The following is a 22,875-nucleotide window of genomic DNA, read 5'->3' as shown; positions in this document are numbered from 1 at the left end:
TTACTGGGAAATTCTAATTATTGCAGGGTTCGTTGAATTAATTCAAATCACACAAAATGAGCAGTGTTCCAAAATACTTGATATCTAATTCAAGTGGAAAGAAGACGTTATAAGAAAATAAAGGGCGAAAACACAGAAATAGACATTTTATTTCTTAATAACCCAGTTCAAAAAAGTATGCATTTCTCAAGAATAAGTAGGAACAAACAAATATGGACAAAAAATAAAAACAAGATAGTCTGCAAAAAGATTACACAAGAATTGGCTTTTATTCAAAAGTAAATAAAAATAAGTTGAATTATATAACTTGGCAGCAGAAAGAAACAACTGAGATTTTTTTAGTTCTTTATGAAGGGCTAGGTTACATTATTGTATAGATTAATTCATTTTTCAGAGATTACCTGAGAGTTTAGAAAATTATTGATGATGGGATAGTATAGGAGAAAACATTAATTATGCAAAGGAACATGATCAAGAATGATTAGATATTTTGGACATAAAAAGGCCTTGGATAGTAAGGAGTGGTTACCTTTGTTACAGATATTAAGCACTTACTTTGATTGTAACCAAAAAAGTTCAGTGATAGATTCAACATAAAATCTATGGTCAGCATTTTATTAGGGCAAACCTATTTTCTGTTACAATTGATAAAACGATGGAAGGCTGCTGATTATGTCTCCCTAATCTTTACCGGACTTCAGTCTCTTCACAGAGCAAAAATAAAAGCGGCAAAGGCTTAAAGGTAAAATGACAAAGGACATAAAAGGTTTCCTGCAGTGAATACAAGCTTTGACATTAGTTGAGTTTTACATTCAGCAAAAAAAGTAAATGTACCAATAGATGGCTAAAAAATAATCAATCAAGAAATAACATACATATTTTCACATCCAAAAAACTGGTTTTAAAAAAGGCTGGATTATCCCTGATTTATTTATTTTTTTAAAAAAAGAGGCAGTGTGGTATAGGCGCATCAGCATTGGAGTATGACTCTAGAGGCCAGGATACAAATCCCCACTCAGCCATGGAAATGCAAAGGGTCACACTCTCTCAGCCTCAGAGAAAGGCAATGACAACCCCCCACTTAATAACTCTTGCCAAGAAAACCCCTTGATAGTCAGGCACACCTTGTAAATAAATAAAATTATTTAAAACCATATTTTACATGAGGAAGTTATAGAAACCAAGCCTTCCCCTTTTGAGGGACATAGTTGTATTTGCCAGAAATATGCTTTTTCCATAACTAAATTTCTTTCTTCAGTTGGAACCAAAACGTTTTCCAGGATGCCCATTTAAGAGCTTGGCAGCAGTTAATATCATTTTCTGGAGGGGCGGGGAACTTGGCATTCAAACAATCATGCAGTAGGCTGATAAAAGGAAAGAATGTTTGAGATAGCTAATATTGAATTACACTCATGCACATTGTTTACGGTGTATTTCAGAAAGGTTGTATGAATCATAGAAAAGCTAGAATTAGAACAGAACAAACAAATTGCTCTGTCAATTTGCTAGCTTTCTGACGTTTTAAAAATGCTTTTAAATTGTTTTAATTCATACTTGGTTTTGATACAATAGCTTATTTCTTTTTAAATTGTTTTTCAATATTATCAGTGATTGGATTCTAGCTCTACCCAGTTTTAATTCATGTTGAAAGCTGCCTGGGATCTTCCATTAGGAGAATGGACAGATACAATTTTTTAAAAAATAGATAAATAAAAACAGTAGTGGAGAATGGTAAGAAACTGGGACATGTTAAATGAGACAATAAGTTCAGTTAAATCCCTCAAAGCCACCATTATGTTTGTTGTTATTACTGTGTGCCTTCAAATGATTTGGACTTATGGTGACTCTAAGGTGAGCTTATCACAGGGTTTTCTTGACAAGAGTTGTTCAGATATGGCTTGCCTTTGCCATCCTCTAAGGCTGAAAGAGTGTGACTTAGCCAAAATAATCCAGTAGGTTTCCATGCCTCAATAGAGATATGAACCCTGGTCTCCAGAATCATAGTCCAACACTCAACCACTACACTATGTTGTTTTTCCCACTATTATGTAGTAGAGTCAGCCCACCATATGCACAGATTTTGTATCCACAGATTCAACCACCCACAGCTTGAAAATGCAAACTTTGTTATTATCATTTTACATAAAGGACATCATTTCACTATGCCATTGTATTGAATGGAACTTGAGCATCCACGGATTTTGGTTTCCACAGTCTTGAAGCCAAACCCCAGGGTTGACTGTATCTTGATTTTAATGGAAAGAGAAACTTGAGCATCTTTCATTTGCGTAGGAGATGTAACTTGTATAAATATATGGACTTTCATTCACAGTCAGTTATACAGGTGAGATGATATTGAAACATCAGAAGAATTACCAATCACCAGCATGTTTTGAATATATACAGTTCATGGAGTACATTTAGGAATTAAGTGAGCAAGGTGTCATGTATGAGATCTAACTAAATTAGAAGGTACTATGGTATTTGATTTTTTTTTTTAAAAAAGTATCGCAAAATGTTAAGTCCTTTTATTATTCCATCCATCGCAAAGACAAACGTTAAAAACCCAGCGAGAGGAATGGGAGCTGATTGAGCCATGAGAGAAATTGTACTCATAAGATACTCAGGTTGAAGGAAAGGAAGTGGTTTGGGTGGATTCCGTTCTTTCTGGCTATAGGACTGGAAGACCCTCCAGAAAAGCATAGGAATAGGGCCTCCAAGAAAAATTTTGCAAGGCAGAACAAGACTGCTTTCAGGTTCTGGGGTAGGAGGTGTCTCCTCTGAAAATTGAGGCCTTATGGCTTGACTGAACCTTAAATCCTCAGTTTAGCCTTTTCAAGAAACATAATGGTATAACATGACATTTTTAAGTTGTATTTGTTGCCTTCTTTGAAGAAAAATATGTTTATGATAAAATAGGAACAAAATATTTGTTGTATCATTGTGAAAACATAATTCAATATGATGGCCAATCTCAGATGATCTGAATATGGCCAATGGTAAACTTCCATAAATGTTTTATTCCCTGTGCGCCAGAGTGACCTGAAAGATGCAATACATATATACTGAAATGGTGTCCTTCCTGTTTACAATGATGAACATCCAGAATTCAGAATGATGAACATCCAGAATTCAGAAGACTAAGTGAATATAAAGTAATCTCTCTATATCCAGGGATTTTTTATCCATTGAATCAACCATCCATGGATATATATATACTGTATTTTCCGGCATATAAGACGACTGGGCATATATGACGACCCCCAACTTTTCCAATTAAAATATAGAGTTTGGGATATACTCTCTGTATAAGACTACCCCTCTTCCAGCGCACATCAAATAAAAATTAAAAAAAAATCAGATTTGATTTCAATATGGTAATTTTAATTCAAATGCTTATGACATGCAGGTACTTAGCAGGAAAACCTGTTGTATACAAAGTCTGCTTGGATTGGTCAGCTCTCCCTGCCTGCCCAGCCCTCCCTGTCTCCAAGATTTTCTTCTACCATACTTGTACAGCACCGCCCTTGCTACTTTCATACGGTCACCACATACAGAGGGTATGCGGCCGCTGCCATTTTTTAGCTCCCCCCACCATATGCGGTGACCGCAGATTTTCCAGTCCGGCTCAGAAGTTTCAGCCCAATAAGACAACACCCGGCGTATAAGACGACCCCCGACTTTTGAGAAAATTTTCCTGGGCTAAAAAGTAGTCTTATACGCCAGAAAATACAGTATATATACAGTGGACCCTTGTTATACGCTGGGGTTTGATTCCAAGATCCCCCATGTATAACAAAATCCGTGTATGCTCAAGTCCCATTAAATGTAATGGCATAGCAAAATGGTGTCCCTTATCAAAAATGGAAAATCAAGGTAAATTTATACTTTTTTGGAACATTTTCAAACCGTGTATGCTTAAATCCGTGTAAAAAAATCCGTGTATAAGAAGGGCCAACTGTATATCAGAAAACAAGCTTGCTCCCTCTTCAATATGGTATCCCTTCAAGTATTTAAACAGGGCTATATATCACCTCTTAGCCTTCTCTTCTCCAGGCTAAACATACCCAGTTCCCTAAGTCGTTCCATATAGGGCATGGTTTCCAGACCCTTCACCATTTTGGTCGCCCTCCTTTGGACACTCTCCAGTTTCTCAATGTCCTTTTTGAATTGTAGTGCCCAGAACTGGACATATTATTCCAGGCAGGGCCTGACCAAAGCAGAATAGAGCGGCACTATTACTTCCCTTGATCTAGACACTGTACCTCTATTGATGCAGCCTAAAATCGCATTGGCCTTTTTAGCTGACAGATCATAGTAAAAAGCCAAGAAAATACCCGATGAGCTACATGTTTCCTAACCTATGTAAAACAATGTAAAGGAAGGGGGCTGTGAGGTGTGTGTTTTGTTTTTTTGAGGGAGAGGGCCATGAGAAATTCACATGCCCTTCCTTGGCTCTCTGAGCCCCAGACTGATGTGCCAGAAGGACCCTCCTCTTCATAGGAAATGTCACAGGGAACTGAGAGGGGAAAGGATCTGTGAAAATTTTCAGTAGGAACTTCTGCGTGCTTTTACATTACAGAATTATTGCACTAGATTGCACTTTAACTCCATGGTGACATCCTATGGAATCCTTGGATTTGTGGTTTGGGAAGGCACTAGAACGCTCTGTTGAGAATTCAAATGCTCCTCCTTAAACTACAAATCCCAGGGTTCCATAGTATGTTGCCATGGCAGTTAAAGTAAAACCATGACACTCTAACTGTTTGGTGTAAAGAGGCCATCTCTTGGATCAGGGTTTTTTCAACAAATGGCCTTCCTATTTATGGAAAGGCATGTCTGGATTTCAACCTATATTATTAATAAGGGACTGGGTCTTGGAAGTTTTTGATATATAGGATTATACCCAGAAATATGGAAATTGCTTTTCATTATATATGCCAAACTGAGAGGAAATTGTTTGAGATGTATGCCAAGATGGAACCTCAAATAATAATAAAAAAACATTGTTTTATAAGGTAACATGCATCTCAGTGTTGAAAATATTAAAAAAAAAAAAAAAAGGAAGCAGTTACTTCCAAATGTTGTGGCCATGTTTGGTAACTAGAAAATTCTGGAGTAGGATAAATATTGCAGTAAAATGCTTGCTAGAATAAACTACCATTAAATCATCTGAAAGATTTTGTCAGCTTTCACCCAAAGAAATACCTGTTAATTTTTCTAAACTTATTTTTCATATAATAATTGCAGATAGAATGTAAAGCACTGGGGAATTTTATTTGTCTACTGTAGTAAAGAGCCAGAAAATAAGACACATGAATCTGCCATCATGTCAAACTTCACAAATTATATTAAGGTGAAAAAAGAGAGACAACACTGTAATAACTTTGTCTGAAACCGGAAAACTTTTATTGCTTGCTGGCAAAATAAGGTTTAGGCATCTGAAAAGGTGGTCACACATTTAATTTGTTGTAATAACTTACAGAGGCAAAATGTGTTTTGTAAAGTGTTCTTCATCTTAGATTCTGTCATTTATGGTTGCGTATTTTTTCTGCCATGATGAGATTAGCTTCTATAAAAATTCAGAACTGAAAATCAACCTGATATTGAATACAGCTCTCCAGGTGGATTGTAGCTCCCAGCACCCTTCACTATTGGTGATGCTGGCTCAGGTTGAAGTGAGGGCTATAAAAGTCCAGCAACATTTGGAAGGCTTCATGTTCCCATACCCTGATCTAAAGAATATGCATCTTTCTGATTTTGCATAGGCTGATCCACCTACATATGCCATGCTAGCCTGCCAGCTCTCTGGGGCTCTGGCACATACTCTACCAGTTTGCTAACATGAACACAAAAGACTTTAAGCACAAAGCCAGGCTTTTAGAAGACAGCATGGGTACATTTTTTCCCTTACAATACACAACATAATTTTAAAAATCAGACTGTGTAAAACTGCCAGGAAATCCATGAGCAGGAGAGGATATGGCTAATCCTTCATCCCACACATCCACCCCAGATCCAGCACATTCTGACCAATTTGCATTTATCTTCCTCTCTCCTGTGTGGGACATGTAGGCTTTAATTAGTTCAGAGGCAGTATGTACCACTAATTAGGATCCCACAGCATTAATAAGCAGTACTATTCCTTTTTAGGAGCAGTTTTGGAGTAAGGGAGATCATAGAATCATAGAATCATAGAATTGGAAGAGACCACAAGGGCCATCCAGTCCAACCCTCTGCCATGCAGGAACTCTCAATCAAAGCATCCCTGACAGATGGCCATCCAGCCTCTGCTTAAATACCTCTAAGGAGGGAGATTCCACCACTCTCCGAGGGAGTTTGTTCCACTGGCAAACAGCCCTTACTGCCAGGAAGTTCCTCCTAATGTTGAGGTGGAATCTCTTTTCCTATAGCTTGCATCCATTGTTCCGGGTCCTGTTCTCTGGAGCAGCAGAAATCAAGCTTGCTCCCTCCTCAATATGACATCCCTTCAAATATTTAAACAAGGCTATCATATCACCTCTTAACCTTCTCTTCTTCAGGCTAAACATCCCCAGCTCCCTAAGTCGTTCCTCATAGGGCATGGTTTCCAGACCCTTCACCATTTTAGTCACCCTCCTTTGGACACACTCCAGTTTCACAATGTCCTTTTTGAATTGTGGTGCCCAGAACTGGACACCATATTCAAGGTGGGGCCTAACCAAAGCAGAATAGAGTGGCACTATTACTTCTCTTGATCTAGACACTATACTTTTATTGATGCACCCTAAAATTGCATTAGCCTTTTTGGCTGCCGCATCACACTGTTGACTCATGTTCAACTTGTGGTCTACTGGACTCCTAGATCCCTTTCACATGTAATCTCGTCCATCCTATATCTGTGCATTTCATTTTTCCACCCTTCATTTCTCTGTGTTGAATTTTATTTTGTTAACTTTGGCCCAGCTTTCTAGTCTATTCATGTTGTTTTGAATTTTGATCCTGTCCTCTGGAGTATTAGCTATTCCTCCTAATTTATGGTGGGCTGGTGTGCCTTTAGAGGCTGCAGTGGCAAAGAGGGGATGCATTGATTGACAGAACTGACCTCTGTCACATGATGAGGGAAAACAGACTCAGCTTGAATCCAGAGAAAATGGAAGTGCTCGTGATAGGTTCCCCCGGTCCGGGATTGGAGGTTTGTCCACCTGTCCTGAACGGGGTCACACTCCCCTTGAAGGACTCTGTCCGCAGCTTGGAGGTGCTCCTGGACTCGTCGCTCCACCTTACATCTCAGGTGGATGCGACGGTCCGGAGCACCTGTTATCAGCTTCGGTTGATACGCCAGCTGCGACCCTTCCTGGGCCGGGGGGACCTTGAAACGGTGGTACATGCCCTGGTAACCTCTCGTTTGGATTTCTGTAATGCATTCTACATGGGGCAACCCTTGTACCATTTTCGGAAGCTACAGTTGGTTCAAAATATGGCAGCCAGATTGGTCGCTGGATCTTCCAGGGCCACCCATATATATATATATATATATATATCACCGGTATTAAAAGATCTACACTGGCTGCCTATCCACTTCCGAGCGCAAAACAAGGTGTTGGTTATTACCTATAAAGCCCTAAATGGCCTGGGCCCAGGGTACTTGGAGAACCGCCTCACCATATAATCCGCCCCGCACACTCAGATCGGCCGGGAAGCATCTGCTGAGAGTTCCAGACTCAAAATATGCCACAACAACGCGCAGAGCCTTTTCTATCTCGGCCCCTCAGCTCTGGAACTCGCTTCCCGGTGAGCTCCGCTTGGCCACCTCCCTTGACCAGTTCAGGAAGGAGCTAAAAACCTTCCTGTTCCAACAAGCTTTCCCCTAATTGCTCCTTTTATGGCCTCCCTTCTTCCCCCTCACTGTTATTGATGTTGTACATCATAAGCTAGCTGGATATTGTTACATTGTTTAATTGTATTTGATGTTTTGCTATTTTAATGTATTTTTGCTGTGTTATTGTGTTTTTATCTGTAATGGCACTTTTTGTAACCCGCCTTGATCTCTAGAAAGGCGGGCTATAAATAAATATTTTATTTATTATTATTATTTATGAAGATCATCATGTCGTACAGGTAATACAGGTCGCATGAGCAGGTAATGGCAAATCAGAAAGAAAGTTCAGCATAAGAGTAGCAACAGAGCATCTGTACCTGGAAAGCTGCTGACCTGGGAGTCAGGACTAGACTCATCCCTCCAACAGTGGCTTCTGCAATAGGGTTGTTATTTTATCAGGATCTGAGTACTTCACATCCTTAGGAATACTATCTTTAAATACTGCCTCTTTTAAAATTACCCTTTAGATCAGTCGGTTTGCTAGAAGATCATTTCTCTCTCCATTCCTATGTTGGTATTATGAAATGAATCTAGGAAGACTAAACAAGTGAGGAAGGAGAATGCTACAGCCCCAAATTTTCCATCACTAATTCTTCTTAAGTGGAGGCTGACTTTCTGAAAAGGAGAGCCTTCTTTATTAGAAGGATTTCCCATATGATCCATAATGCTGTTCCCACCACCACCACTGAAATGTGTAGAGAACTTCACCATGGTATTTTCTCTGTAGAAAGTCACTTTCTATGTGTGAACAGAACAATGAAAACAGAGGAAAGGAGGCAGTGCACTCCTTGCATGTTTAATTGAACCAGAATCATAAGATCCTAATAAGGCTTCCTTCTTTTTTCAGAATAAAATAGCTTACTATAGTATTATAGTCACAAGAACTTTTAAATGTGTTATTACAGGAGAGAAGATGAGATTCCGTGATAAAGGACCTCCTTACATGGATTATCCCCAAAAGAAATTCTGCCACTGGTCAGGATAAACATCTTGTCATACCCTAGTCTGTCAGGAATTTCATAACCTGTCACCACCCTGCATCTAAAAAAGTAGACTCAAGTCTATGAAAGCTTCTACTACCAGTTTCTTTCAGTTAGTCTCAAAAGTACTACGAGATCCCTTTGCACCCTGCTTTGGTGAGTTTTACAACCCTGTTACCAAGCACCTCCCCTCTGGTTGGATACACCTGGATATTGATGGGCAAAGGTACTGTGCTATGATTCTTCCAACTGAAATAAATGTTGTGCCTCAGAGGAAGGGGGATTATTATTTCTGTTTCTTACCACTTTATCTTGAGTCCCTGGAGATTTCTGCTTTTTAAAAAAGTGTACATTTTTCCAGCACTAATGCCAGGAGTGAGAATTATCAGACACTAGCTGAGGTCCACACTCTAGCAGAGGGCCAACTGCTGATGCCAAGAGGACCCCCTGGCCATGTCCCTTCTCTTTGCTGCTGCCTCACTTGCACTCTCCTAGCATATGTGTAATGACAAGAGCAAGAAGAAGAAGTAGAAATCTCCTTTTGGGTGGTGGTATGGATTAGGCCCAGTGGGGAAGGGACCAAGGATATGGGCAGTAGTGACAGGGCAAGGACTTGAGCTTCTTGCCCAAAGGCCTTACAGAACACTGAGTCATTTCTGCTCATACAAAATGGGAATTTTGTTATGGCCTCATACATACATTAGATTTCTTTCTGTACTCTTCAGATATTAAGTGTAGACCTAAAAGTCTAATGTGTGGCTATGACACATACATTTGTTGATGCCAGGGCATTTGTAACAGGACAAGATCATCCCAGTCCCTGAAATTTCCAGGCCAAACCTGAGAGCTAGGGATGGCACCTTAGTGGCGTCATACTCACAGTTGGTCCTTCGTAAAGAGAGAGAGAGAACAAGAACATATTTTCTTGTTTAGAATCCAAGACAGAAATCCTAGCTAAAAAGGCTTCGTCTCAGATCAAGGTGAAGCGAGAGGATTATTTCTTCTCATTTACATAGACAGACTGGAGAAGGAACATTTATTTTAACAGTAAAAGAAAAAAAATAGCATACAAATTGCATCAAATCAAGGCTGACATTTGGAAACTGAAATCAATTAAAATTTGTAAATTGCAGCAAGCTGTATGGCTAGTTAGAACACAGAGCTTTTTTTACACAGCAAAGAAAGAAAGAAAGAGAGAGAGAGAGAGAGAGAGAGAGACAGAAAGCTTTCCTGGATGACAGAAAGCTCTCATGGATGGAGATTTACACAGTCTTTATCTTTCTCCCAGAGTTGATCCAACAAAAACTGAAGCAGGGGTTCCCAACCTAGGGGTGCAAGATAGAATTTCAGTGGGTGTGACAAATAATGACTTGTGTCCTTGAGTGATAAGTCACAAGTCATCACTTCATTTTTTTCTGAATAAATTAGAATCTAATTGTTTAATTTAGATTTGCATTTTATACATTGGGTTAAAAGCTTATTATTTTAAGCTCAATTTGTTCACTTGCAGTATTGTATGTGGTTCAATTTGAGGTTGAAAAATTAGACTTCTTCTTCTTCAAATGTGATACTGAAACATTTCCTAGGGGTGTCGGGCATAGAAAAGGTTGGGAACCATTGGAGAGTTTCAGCCTCCCCACGCCTTCTACCTGACCCATGAAAGATAGAAACACAAGGCAGAGCCCTGAGATCTGACATTCCTGCTTCCTGTATTTTTAATGGCTATGTAGAAGACAGAATTTCAGCAGGTGTTGATTATCAGACAAGCAACACTTGCTGAAATTCCTGCTTCTTCACAACCATTAGAGTATAGGAGCCCTCTCCAATTTTCACTCTAGCAAATTGGCAAGAAGGTCAGGCAAGACTGCATTCTAGTACTCTACTTGTTCAACTTGTATGCAGGGAAAAAATCATACAAAGAACAGGCTTAGAGAAGGGGTGAAGATAGGAGGAAGGAACATCAACAAGTAAGATATGCAGATGACACCATATTACTAGTGGAAAACACCAGGGACTTGGAACAATTACTGAGGAATCTCAAGGAAGAAAGTGCAAAGGCAGGCTTGCTGCTGAACATAAAGAAGACAAAATAATGACCACAGTGGACCTACACAAATTCAGCCTAGACAATGAGGAAATCAAAATAGTTAAAGATTTCTCATACCTTGGATCAAACATTGATCAGAATGGAGACTGAAGTCAAGAGATAAGAAGAAGACTAGGAATGAGAAGAGCAGCAATTAAAAACTAGACAAGATATTAAAGAGCAAAGATATACAATTGGGCACTTAAGTTAGAATCATCCAGATCATGGTATTCCCCATCACTATGTATGGATGTGAGAGCTAGACAGTTAAAAAAAGCTGATAAAAAGAAAATCAATTCATTTGCGATGTGGTGCTGGAGAACTGATGATACTGTGAACAGCCAAAAACACAAACAAATGGGTCCTTGAACAGATCAAACCTAAAATACCACTAGGAGCCAAGATTATCACATTGAGGCTGTTGTGCTTTGGCCACATCATGAGAAGGCACAACTCATTGGAAAAGACAAATAATGTTAAGTAATGTTGAAAGAGAGGAAGGCCACATGCTAGATGGATGGTCTCTATTAAGGAGGTCATGGATATGAATTTGCAGAAACTAAGCAGAACAGTGGAGGACAGAGAGTCTTGGAGATGCCTCATCCACAGGGTCATCGACTCAAGGGCAGTTAACAACAACTCCTGCTACCTAATGTGTGAAATAGCCCACAAGCATTCATTTTTTGCTGCTTGTTTGCTGGGGAAAGTTCTAAGGTTTCCCACAGAAAACTGGCACACAAAAGGAATACTGCAAACAACTGATGTTTACAAGAGCCACATGAATATGAGCTCCCCTGTTCAGGACGGTGCAATTTTGGAGGGGGATTTGACATTCCTCTCTTCCATATGATGGTGAGCTGACACATACATCCAATGGGGTGGAGTTCACCCGCCCTTCTTCAGCATATTTACTGCTTCCCAGAGTCTCACCAAGCCCTGGCTCGTGCTTTCACTCTCTTTTTATAGCTGACAGCAAGCCCTCTGTGGTGATTGATACTCGCTAGTTGTGTAATGGACATCATAAGGCTGCAGGGACTTCTTAGGAAAAATGAATCAGTCAAATGCAATTGGCCACATGAGACATCCCCTGGAATGGGGCCCGATGTCTCTGGGTTTGTATTTGTTTCTGTGAGGTCAGCTAAGCTGAAGCCCAGCACTTAAAATGTGTTTGTGTATATCGATGCTTGAGACTGGGAGCGGGTCTTGGAGAAAAATGTTACAGCTGCCTGTACAAAGACCAGGCAGGAATGCATTCCTGGAGTGATCGACTGCTGAAGTTCTTCTCAGAGGCATAATTGCAAGATAACTCATGGAAATATGGCCTTGCCCATAAAATTCTCATTACTGATACCCTCCCTCAAGCTTCAGGGGTAAAGGAGGGGGTCTTCTCTTCCCCACACAGCCATCATTTTGCCACCTCTTCCGTCTGTGCTGATGAGCAGGCTTATTAATATAAGATATGCTATTAAAAACTATAATCTTCCTTAGAGATCAACTTCTCCCTTTAAGTCACAGCAGAGTTCCAATCACACTCAGAGATAGGACACTTTGGGGTATCTCCAGTCCAGAGTATGTGGAGAATTCAAATCCTATTTTAGTTTCTGGGCATGAGAGTTGAGGGCATCCTCCACTCCACTGGAGACCACTGTAACTTCTCTGTTGTGTTTCCAATATTAGTTTGGTCAGGAAATCTAAAAACTTCATACGGCTGCACATCTATCAGTTTTCAGTCCAGAATTACATGAGATCTGTCCACCTGATGAAAGCTCCGTGGCACATCCTCTTCTCAGTACTCTCCCACCAGATATCACAAATTTCAAGAGCTTGCAACTAAGGAAATCTCTCCCTCCCTCCCTCCCTCCCTCCCTCTCTCTCTCTCACACACACACCCTGTTGAAAAGTGAGAAATGTCGTCTGTTAGTGGGACTTATCCTCTTGCAGCAGGACAGGAGTCAGAATTCTTTTGGCCACCTTTATTCTGCCATGTCGTTCCCATTTCCATGTCTCTGACTATGATCTCAGTTGACTCCTCCACCACCACATGCATTCTTAACAAGGAGGTAGGGAGAAAGACCCTGTGAGGTAGCACTGCCTTATCCTCAGCCAGATGAGCCATACTACATACTGTTGTCACATATTAATTGCCAGCAGTCTCACACAGGTCGATGGCACTGCTATGGTTTGGTCTGAATGCCTGAAATATAAATGATGTATTGGATGGCGTTCCAGACTCCTTGGCACAGTTGCAGCCTGGCAGCTAGTGTGATCAGCCAATATGAGGCATAGAAATGGAGAGAATCTGGGGATATGCCACTTACCAGTGGGCACAGAGGTGCAGCTCCAGGCTCAACAGAGCAGGTCTGTTCTACTTTTCACTTCACGGCACCAGCTATTGAACAGGAGGTCCTTGTGAGAGTCTACCCTGATGGGACACTCAAAAGAAAAGTAGTTTGCAAGCAACCTATCAGGGTTCCCTCTCTCCACCCCCTGGCTGGCAACCTGCCAACAAGCAGCTGTCAGAGGAAGAGAAGGGACAGCGTCCTCAGCTTCCCTTTTCTAGAGAGCTGGAGATTTGTATTTGTACCAAGGAAGGTGGGATGCTGCCACCCACAAAAAAGATGGGAAACCACATGTCTGGCATCAGGCCTTTCCCAAATATAATCAAAGCATTCTCATGTTTTCTGTGAAACCCAGAAAACTGGGGTGCTGTTCCCTCTTCCTTTTGGTTCAGCAAGTTTTTTTGCAGTTGTTGTTGTTGTTGTTACTGTTGTTGTGTGCCTTAAAGTAATTTCTGACTTAAGGTAACTCTGTTGTGGGGTTTTCCTGGCAAGATTTGTTCAGAAGAGGTTTGTCTTTGCCTTCCTCTGCCTTGCTCAAGATCCCATGTGGGCTTCTATGGCCAGAATGTGAACCCTGGTTTCCAGAGTCCTAGTCAAACACTATACCACACAGACACTTATAAGATCTTAGGAAACTTTACAACAGTGCTGGGCCATGGATTGCTGGTGGTTCACAAGCCATCAGCTGCTGGTCCCTGGAAATTTTTAAAGAAAGGAATACTTGTAGAGAAGAGCACAAAAAGGGTACTGATACCAGAGATGTAGCTATTGGGAGAGTGGGCAAAATAAGGGTACTATCTTGAAATAAGAATTCTTCCCCACAAAATGAAAATTTCTTCTGGTCCCCAGATTTCTAGCATTGCAGTAACTTAAAACTTCAGTTGAACATTTATAAATACAGTTTTGGCATTCAAAAAAAAAGGGGCAGACAGAGTTACCAAGGGAAAGCAAACACAGCAAATATAAGAATTCTAGATGTGAACAATTTTCACTGGCTTGCTCTGCAATGCCAGAAATGTGGGGACTGAAAGAAAATTTAATGTGTGGGACAGAATACTCTTTTGGAAGGGCAATGGCCTAATTTTACCCCCTCTGTAGCTACAAACACTAATATTGGTCCCTGGAACACTAAGGGGAAAAGATTGCTAGTCTCTCACATCAGATATCTTAAGAAGTGCTGGCTTACAACACAATATCTGAGACAACACTGCTTTGTTCTCATTCGGCACTCAGCCCCAAACAATGTCTCTCTGGCGCACATATGGCAGTAGATGGAAGGCAAGCGGGTGCTTTTGCAAAAACAGAGCACACAGCCCTCAGCTCAGCCACTCCACATTCATCCCTCTGGAAATTGCACTCTCGTAAAACAACTACTATTTATCTTTTATACAGCGCCATCAATGTGCACAGCACTTTGCAGAGCAAAGTAAGAGAGAGTCCCTGTTGAAAAGAGCTTACAAGTCAAACAAGGCAAAGAGACAAGAAGAGGAAGGGAAGAAGTGGGTCTGTGTAGCAGTCTATGTACACAGGCCCTTGGATTAGCAGGCCTATCTAGGACTATGAGTAGGGAAAGAAACGTGATTTAGAGTATAGTTCTGAATGGGCTTTGAGGAGACAGGCAAAATTAAAAAAAGGCATAGTGTATACATAAAGGCTCAGGTTTGAAAGCATCTCCAAGGAAAGAGAGGTTTGTTAGCTTTGGCCAACCACCACCACCAAAAGAAAATAAAAAGATGTTTGGATATTGCTAAAGTCTGAACCTGGTGCTAAGGTGATATGGAAAGAGCCCTCAAATGACTTAAAGGCCCATCATGCATCACAAGGAAGGCACTTCAAGGTGGGGGCCTGGGAATTCCATTGATAACTAATTTATGGGAACAGACATTCCCCTTCCTCTGCAAGGGCAGGCTTTGTGAAGACACAGCTTGGCCCTTCTATGATAGAGATGGGAGTCAGTAAATCTGCAGATATTAGAACTCAGAGACATACCCGTGTTAGTCTGCAATATCAGTATGCAAAGGGCTCTTAAAGCACCTTTGAGACTAACTGAAAGAAGTTGTACCATAAGCACCTGAGGAAGCAGACCAAATCTATGAAAGTTTATGCTTCAACTACTTTTGCTAGTCTCAAAGGTGCTACAAGAGTCCTTTGTCTACAGATATTGTCAGACTTAAAATCCCACAGCACTAGCCACTATAACTAATGGTGAAGAATACTAGGAGCATTCCAACAACATCTGGAAGGCCACATTATTTCCATTCCTGTCCTATGACCTGTCTGAAGAAAGGAATCTGGTAAAGATGAAGAGAATCTGCTATTTAACACCCATCTGTTTTTGCTGACTGAGACATTTATAAGCATTTTCTATTGCAGGGATAGGAAACTAGTGATCTTCCTGATGTTGAACACCAGCTCCCATCATCCTCCACCATCAGGTAAGTCAGACAAAGATTAAAAGCACTGGAATCTGATGTCTCAAGGGACATGTATTTCCTACCATGAGTCCTGTTCCCATTAGCAGAACCGTTTCATAAAGGAAGACTGCCCAACTATTAGGCAGTGTGTGGTGGTGCCTGTCTCAGGCAGGGGATGCTGGGACAATAATAATGAGATGATGGAGGATAGAGCTACAGATGCTAATTCCGAGTTTCTTTTCTCTGGTCCCACTCTCTTCCTCCACAGTGGATATTCCTTTGATGGAGTCATTTGGAGACAAGAAATCCTGGCAAATATCCCCCAACAACAAATAGGCCTCAAGTAGCTACCAATTTCCGATCTTTACCAAAAGCAAAAAGTAATCCTGTGGCACCTTAAAGAATATCAAAGGAAAACCTTTCATAGACAGTAGTTCACTTCCATTAGATGTGTGAAGTGTTACCCAAAATTTCAGATGAATATATACAGTACAACTTCACAAGGCTCTGCTCTGCCACCTCATCATGGTTCTGAAAGGGTATGGCAGTGGCAAACAAGGTATGAAAAATTGTACCAACTTTGCATTTATCGTCCAAGGGCCAGCCTGGCTAAGTGTAGACAGTCTGACCATCACAAGATTGGCCACCAGCAACTATGAACCCAAAACAGTAGGGAATTGTGGTGATCTTGGAGGGTCTACTCACAATGATGATGCCACAAGTCTTCAAGTATAGACAATTGACATGTTTGTAGATGTGATGGTAACGCAGTAACATCAGAGAGCAATTGAATGCAGAAAGCACTGACAACACCCACTGCTTCAAAATCAGCCATTTGGTAAAATGTTACGGATATATACAAACATTATAGCATTAGGTAAGCCAACTAATGTACATTCACCTGAATCTTTTGATTAGCCCCAACTAGAGTAAACTCATAGAATCAATGGAATTTACCTAAGTGTTGACTCACTACTCAGTCATTGGTTCAGTGGGTATGTTTTAGCTGGAGCTAACCAACATGATTCAGGCCATGGTGTAGTAAGAACCGGTGATTGGCAATTCAAACTTCTAATGATCTTTACCAGTGTTTTTTCTTGGTACAGGACACACGAGTTATGGTCCTTTGCTGAGCAAAGGGATGTTCTATGTGTGTGAACAGCAAAGTCATTATCACAGCGCTTTTGTAAAGATGCTCTTTATCTTGTGAGCATCCTTCCTGTGAAGCACAGTCCTGCCAGCAGGCAAGGTGGGGGGCAGAGGGAGGGCATGCTGTCTGTGCAAATGTGTTCTGTGCTGGAGAATGGTGGGAGGAAGATAGTTTAATGAATAATGAAACATATTTGAGGCATCAGTGACAGCTGGGCAGAGGTTCAACGGCAGAGACCGCCACAAGCTGTCTCTGGGCAGCAGCCTCTCAGTGACCGACAAGGGCGAGCACAAGACCTGACAACAGCTTTTTTTTAAATGCACTTGCTTTCATTCTGAGTTTCTAGCAACAGTGATGAGTGAGGGGACATGCTCTACCATCTCCCACCCTGTCCAGTCAGCCTCAGGAAACCTGCTTTCTCCTTATCCTGCCAACTCTTTGCTCTTTCTGCATGCTGCGGAGAAATGGTTAGTGGGCCAAACCAGAGGTGGGGGCTGAGCTATAATTAAATTACACACATGTAGCGCCAAAACCAACCCAGAACACAAAATTGACATTTTCAGTTTCTAGATGCTATGAAAATTCACTTTACAAGTTTAAAGCTTTTAGCTTAAGCATCTTGCATCTTAACTGGTGTAGAACTTTTAAGGGAGTAAGTTTAACTTTTTGGCTTCAAGATTTTAATCTGTGCCTTCCAGTCAATTCTGACTTATGGCAATCCTATCATGGGGTTTTCCTGGCAAGATTTATTCAGGGGAGGTTTGCCACTGACTTCCTTTCAGCCTGAGAGAGTATGACATGCCCAAGGTCATCAGTGGGTTTTTGTGGCTGAGGATTTGAGCGCTGGTCTCCCAGCATCTTAGTCCAGCACTCCAACCAATACACCACATTACCTCCTTTCAAAAATTTTAAGCCTTTAAAAAACAAAAGTGAGGATATCCTCAGGCATCAGGACAAGGCATTTTAGTTCCCTAGAGCCATGTTTTATTGTGAAAAAAGAATAGAACTAGATCTACAACATAGGTGATCTATAGCAGTGTCACCTACAAAGCTGTAAACAATTACTCTAGTTTCAACCACTTCCTCCATGTGGTTGAAACTACATGCGCACGCACACACATACCATGTAGCTACAGAGACCTGCTGGATAAAAAAAAAAGTCCCAACAAATCAACATACCCAGATTTACAGATGTTCTGTACCATGATTTATCTCCATTTTTAACTTGTGCGCAACTGCTGAGCTAGAGGTAGGGAGAGAGATGAGGAGAGATGGACATCAGGGTTAGGTAATGAATGGCCCTTCAACTGTTGTTGAATGCATATCACACCATCCCTCACCATTGGCTATCTTGATTACAGCTAACAGGAGTTGAAGTTCAACAACACGTGGAGGACTACAAAAAATTGCCCGGCCCTGCTGTTAGTCTATTTTCATGTTATTTTTGTCTTTATCAGTTATAAGTCATTTTCATATACTAAATAGTAGTTCCTCATAACTATTTCCTACTGGAAACAATGTATAATTCCAGCAGGAGATTAAGTCCTATTATCACCCCCACTATTAATTGATAACTAACATTTACATGATCACCATGGGAGTGGCACATAGGTTAAGGGAAACCAGATTTCTCGGGGTGCCAAATTACATAACTAAGAGCTCCCACTCCCCAATCGATGTTCTACTACTATAGACCTTATGATATAGATCTAAACTTGGAGCAAAGTAACCTGAAAACAGTACTACCATCCTTTTGTTGTGACATTTAATTTGGGATTCTATTTAGTATATATTTTAGGGCTCTTAAGAATAGTGTCTTCAATGATTCTGCATGGTTATCATAAGCACCACACAAGTCCTGATATTTTGGTCCAACATTATGTATATTCCCTAAGGAAATTGAGGGGGGGAGCCAATTAATAAAAGGGATAGTGAAATTACAATCTCATTGTATTTTGTGATTTCCAGGTGATTATAGAGCTGAGATAAAACAAAACAAAACAAGGAGAGATACAGTAACAGCTTAGAACTCTCTAGCTGAGATGCTGGCTTAAATCTCTCTCTCTCTCTCATACACATACACACACACACACAAACAGCAGGACTGTATCAGAGCTGTGTCAGAGAGTGTGGGAAGATAGAGAACCTGTTTGGATACTTCATGAGACCTGCTATCAGCATGCTCAGGACACCCTCTTCTGCTCAGCCTGTCTGAAGCCAATGTGACACAAAAGGACAGTGACAGACATGGATATAAAAATAGGGCTAACCAGGCTTACAAAGCACAGTTTACTGCTGGACAGGTTACTGAGCAGGCTTTCCTTTGTTTGCTTGTTGCTATCAAGTACCCTGAATGAAAGTGCTACAACTGAGCAAGGGCAGCAGTTCTGGCTGACGATTTCAGGGAGATGGCTGCCATTAGACACTGTGAGAAGAGACAAGTTGTTCCATGTCCCAAGGTGACACTGCCCGCTCTCCACCCTAGGATTGTGTCAGCTTTGCCTGGAAGGTGATTCAGAGGAGTGTCTGCTGGTGGGCTCCTCAGCCTCCCATGCCTGTTTCTTGGCATCTCCTTGAGCTGACCCTGGGCTTTGGTGACAGCTGAGCTGGGGAAAGTCATTCAGCTCTTTGCTTTTCTTATCATCAATTGAAAAGATAAACAAGGGGCTTTGCTTCCAGAGACAGGCCTACAGTAGAGTGACAGTTAACGAGGAGGAAACCAGGAGGGTGGCAGACTCTGCCACACTGAGAAGACATCTTTTATTTGATGAAACTGGAGAGAGATCTGGGCAGCACTGAGAACTGGCGTGCTAACAGGGAGCGCCGTGGGATTTCAGGGCCCAGCAACAAAATCAAGGCTATTGCTGTTTTTAATTTGTTTTCACTTGCTTTGTCCATCAGCTTCAAGTGACATGCAGCATTTTTGTATGCAGTTAAGTCCCATGGGGTTCAGTGAAAGTTATTCCCTAGTAAATGGTGTTTAGGACTACAGTCTTAGGCTCACAACCAATTTACACACTGCATAAAATCAGGGAGATGAAGCTTTTCCTGGCATGTAAGAAATGAAGGATCATGTTTGAATCCTGTAACATCTATTCTATAGATGCTCACAAAAAGAATAAATGTATCAAGGCGAGAGGTTGAAGTTTTGCTTCCTTCCTTGACACCTATTTTTTAAAAATGTGAAAAGAATTTTTTTTTTATTTTTTAAAAATTTTATTTTCATTACCTGGTACATCATACATCCTTTGATATTGTTACATCAACATATTTTCCAGTACCCCAGAGTCCCCTCTATTTCTTGCAGATTAATATTTACATTCTATTTTGTTAATTTTAATCTACTTCCTATCCCCAAATAACCGGAACTATCTATACAGTCTTTTTCTCTATCACATCCTATCATTTTCTTGTGACACATGTAGTCCTTAAGAAATCCTACTGGCTTACCTCCCAGGCATCATGTTAACTTAAGTTACATTGGTTATAATTTATACTAAAGAAACATTTAGACATATAAAAATATTGTGAATAGTAGTTCTTCCATCTTTTAGTATAATAGTATTCTTTGCATACATATTAACCTCAAGGGTTTCCCCTTAAACCAAATCTCTAATTTCTTGTACTTAATGTCCCCATTTCTCCTTGATTATCTGTCTTACACAATTTATAACCTATATCATAAAGATGTTATAATATATATCAGTAGAATATATATAAACAAAAGAATTATTTTTTCTGGGGAATCATTCGCATAGGTAGGTCTGCTCCCTTTTTAGAGCTTGGAATGGTACAATTCAGGCAAAGCATTTTCATTTTATTGTGCTGAATGTAGAAACTTCTAACAGTCCAAAGGCTTCAGAAAACAGCGAGGCCACTTGATATTGGTGGCTGGCAAAGGCACAAGAGAGATGCCACCAGCAGGCTTGTGGGATCAGAGTAAAATACTTGTCCTCTGATTCTTAACTTTGGAATTCAAGGCTTCCAGGGAAGAAAGGCTGGTCAAGCATCTATCTTGGATGTTTCTTTCTCTTCTGGACAGCATGCTGATGAGGTAGCCCTTCTGCCCTTTCCTTTCCCTTCTGCACTGATGTGGTGTCAATATGACACAGAAGCCTTTTCAGGACTCCTCTAGGCCAGTGAAATCCTTTTGTCGGTAGCAGGAGTCAATGCCAGCTGCCTCAGAGCAGAAAAAACAATGCCCTGTTAAGGTAACATGCCATCCTTCCTTTTGTTCTCCTTGGCCTCTGCAAGCAATTTAGAGACAGGGATCTCTCTGTTTTATGTATAATTGCTGTTACCTGTAACCTGCCCTTGAGCTCTTGTAGTAGCACTGGCTTTGCATCAAAATAAAACAGGAGTCCCAAGAATGCAGAGTATTTTGTAGGAACATGAAACAATTAGATAGTAACAGAACATCAAGGTGCGGGGCTGCTTGCTCTTGCCACACCATGGGCTGTGTTAGGCACCCCTTGGGCCTAATTTTTAGATTCAAAGCTCTTTCAGGCAAGGACTGAATGAATTATATTCCAGCACACTATTCAGCACAACAGAGCCCAAGCTGAACATGGCCTTCAATTAAAATTAAAACAGCAGCGGAGGGAAGTGAGCACCGGAGAACGAGGATCACAGTTGCACCACTGATTTCCATAAGCTCATATTACTCTTGGGTGCTTACCTGTCAGAGTGTGGGACCAGAATCCTGGACAATCAACCAGTCAGTTTGTTTAATGAAACAACAGAACTTTATTGATGGTTCCAGAATCAGCCATTCCTCATCACGCAGCTTCTAAGCTGAGACTGACCCCTCCCAATCAAAGCAATGTATCAATTACCCCTAAGCCAAAGTACTCCACCCCCAGCAAAAGCCCGCGCAGCAGGACCCCTCCTTCCTATCACTAGTTCCCATCCTCCATCCCTATTCCCTGAGCTGCTCTTCCCACAGAAACAAAACTACATTCCAAGTCTCTGCAAGCCAGCCTCTCAAGGACACTAGATAACTCACACCTGGTCCAGCCTAGCACTACATATCACCATCTCTACAAGCTATGCTAAGCGCAACCCATCCCCCAGCATCCACAGCTTGAATACATCTGGTAGAATACTTCAGGATTCTAACATTACCTAATTCAGAGTTGGTAACAGACAGCCTATAGGCTCTCCCTGAATGCTGCTCTGGTCTTTCAGGGGCCCCATCATTCTTTGCCATGCTAGACTGGAAGTGCACAGACATCATGGCCGGGAAAATCAAGCTTCCAGGCACTTTGTCCTGTGACAATCCAACCTGGGAGGTATTAAAAAGTGGCCATACTTGATCTAACAGAACAACCTAACACACTTTTTGCCCACTTATATTACAACTTTTCTAGGCAGAGGCACAATGACATATGTCCATGTAATACAAAAGCCAAAGTAATACTGGCCGATCCTGTCTTTCTGTACATTTCATAAGCAGTATGAAATTATTGGCTTAGTGGTTAAGACACCAGTTCTGATGATCATGAGGTCAGATGGTTGGCAGTTCAATGCCTAAGTGCCGCATGATGGGGTAAGCTCATATCCCAGCTTCTGCCAACCTAGCAATTCGAAAGCATGCAAATGCAAGTAGATAAATGGGTACCACTTTGGTGGGAAGGTAACAACATTCCATGCAGTCATGATGGCTACATAACAACCAGTCGTCTTTGGACAACACTGTCTCTTCGGCTTAGTAATGGAGAGAAGCACCGCCTCCTACAGTCAGTTACGACTAGACATTCATGCCAAGGGAAAACTTTTACCTTTACCATTATGAAATTAGTGCAAAACAAAGCAATATAAAATCAGTCCAAACTTATACATGTTTTAAGTTCCAGTGATTTCAATAGTAGGATTGAGCACGTGCTTCCATCTTTCCCATTTATACTGCAGGACTTGAAAATACTCAGCTTTGGCTGGACTTTGTCTTACATTTTCACTTTATGAAGGAAAAAGCTGTCTCCTTTGTGGACTTAAGGTTTGTAAAGCACTGGTTTAAATCTACAATCGTAACTATTTTAAAAAAAG

At 41.0% G+C, this 22,875-nt stretch overlaps 1 long non-coding RNA gene across 1 annotated transcript; it reads left to right on the top strand.

Moving 5' to 3' along the window:
* The first annotated feature begins 8,967 nt into the window (after positions 1–8,967).
* LOC149321706 (uncharacterized) lies at positions 8,968–22,792 on the top strand. The gene is made up of 3 exons (XR_016278254.1): positions 8,968–9,067; positions 15,640–15,701; positions 22,741–22,792. It is a non-coding gene; the product is annotated as an uncharacterized LOC149321706 (long non-coding RNA).
* The last annotated feature ends 83 nt before the right edge of the window (positions 22,793–22,875 follow it).

This window comes from Sceloporus occidentalis, unplaced genomic scaffold (assembly GCF_023333645.1).
Source record: "Sceloporus occidentalis isolate IW3139 unplaced genomic scaffold, rSceOcc1.0.p SCAF_1, whole genome shotgun sequence".
Classification (NCBI taxonomy): domain Eukaryota; kingdom Metazoa; phylum Chordata; class Lepidosauria; order Squamata; family Phrynosomatidae; genus Sceloporus; species Sceloporus occidentalis.
The sequence above is the reverse complement of the archived record's forward strand: the minus strand, read 5'-3'. Positions and strand labels throughout refer to the sequence as shown.